Source organism: Halyomorpha halys, unplaced genomic scaffold (assembly GCF_000696795.3).
Source record: "Halyomorpha halys isolate HHAL.00 unplaced genomic scaffold, Hhal_1.1 Scaffold124.1, whole genome shotgun sequence".
Lineage (NCBI taxonomy): Eukaryota > Metazoa > Arthropoda > Insecta > Hemiptera > Pentatomidae > Halyomorpha > Halyomorpha halys.
The window spans coordinates 51128-52749 of record NW_027111282.1 but is presented as its reverse complement, the minus strand read 5'-3'; the positions used below and the strand labels follow the sequence as shown (position 1 = coordinate 52749).

Sequence of the window (1622 nt, the reverse complement as noted above, 5' to 3'; positions counted from 1 at the left end):
ATAATCCTCTATTGACTCCATATGTAATTCGCGATGCAATTGGCTATTTCTTATGAACCAAGGAGCATTAACTGCGATTCTTAGGACTTTATTTTGAAAAGATTGTATTGTAGATTGTTTTTTTTCTTTTACGTGAAGGATGCCGCTCCCCAGACTTCACAGCCGTACATCAGCAGTGGCCTGAGGATTGTAATAAATATAACAGTTGTTTCTGGTTTTAGTTTGGAATTTTTGTTTAGGATAGGATATAAGCATTGCTAACCTTGCATAGGTTTGAGTTAGTTTGATGTTGATTTGGTGATTCCAGGTAAGGCGGCGATCTTGGTGAATTCCCAGGTATCTTACTGTTTCACTGGCAGGATTCCATTTCACATTTTTACCTTTGAGGATTAGATCGGGTGGATCTGATGGGCGTCGAAGAATAAAACTTTTTGAGTTGCATTTGATTGGAGCGTGATTCACATTATCTCCTTGCATAACCGTTGGTCTAGTAACAGATTTAATATTCTTTATATAATTATTACTTTAAAAGAACTTTTCACTGTCTACAATAAAAAAAAAAATCCCAACCATATCAGTTTTGAAGGAAAAACCTTATTTTTTAAAACAAAAATAATCTATTATACGAATTAATTAAAAATAAAAATATTAAATTAACTTATTAGTTGATTTACTGTGAAGGTAGATGTATTTTAAGATGGGCTGTTAAGACATTATCATTAATTTATTTATGATTGTACAGAATTTCGGCCTAAAAAACCATCATCTGGTAAAAAAAATCTCCATTTATCTCGAAAACTTAATAAGTGACTTAAAAAATGAAAAATTGTTTTGAACACATATTTTACTTATCTCCATATATTATACCTCGCTGGAATGCACATTATATTGAAATACGGTGTATAAACATAGTATATATTTCACAACCCTACTCACCCCTTAGACTACAAGTTGATCGCGACACACTCTTAAGATAAAAAGTAGAACTTATATACTGAAAAGTTGGTTAACCCTGGCCTAAGCCTATTATATTTAAAATCAAATATATTCATCAATTAATAACACAGTTTTCTTTAATAATTTTTTTAAAATAATTATCTACTTACAAATATTTATATTCTTATTTCATCCATTTAAATTTTTAACAATTTTCGAATATAAGTATTACTCACTATTACTTTATGCTCATAAAACCTATCTTCACCTGGTTAGGATTCTGTTATCAACAAATTACAGGGCTTAATATATATTATTTTTCACTTGTTCCAATTTAAATAATTTAATAAATCCTATCAAATCACATTTACCCTTCGTCCTAAACCCATGACCTCTTGCCCTAGAGTATCCTTTAATAATACCCCACTTATTCCTGTCGAACAGATCTGTTACCTCATACACCTCATACAAGACTAAAAAGATAGGAAACTGCTCGTCGATTCCGACTATTACAACATTTACAAGACAAAAGGTCTTAATTGCCAATCCATTACAAAAGACTGATCTACGTGACATACGGACTTGAGCTTTGGGGCTCCACTGAACCATCAAATTCCTCCCGAATCCAATCCTTACAGTCCAAAATCCTTCTTAAATTCCTTAATGCTCCTTACTTTGTCACAAAT

At 31.6% G+C, this 1622-nt stretch overlaps 1 protein-coding gene across 1 annotated transcript in view; it reads left to right on the top strand.

Annotated features, from left to right (window-relative positions):
* Window positions 1-1622, top strand: part of LOC106678124 (adhesive plaque matrix protein) — a gene marked incomplete at its 3' end in the record, with an annotated part of 46885 nt that overhangs the window by 15806 nt on the left and 29457 nt on the right. The gene's annotated exons all lie outside the window — the stretch shown is intronic.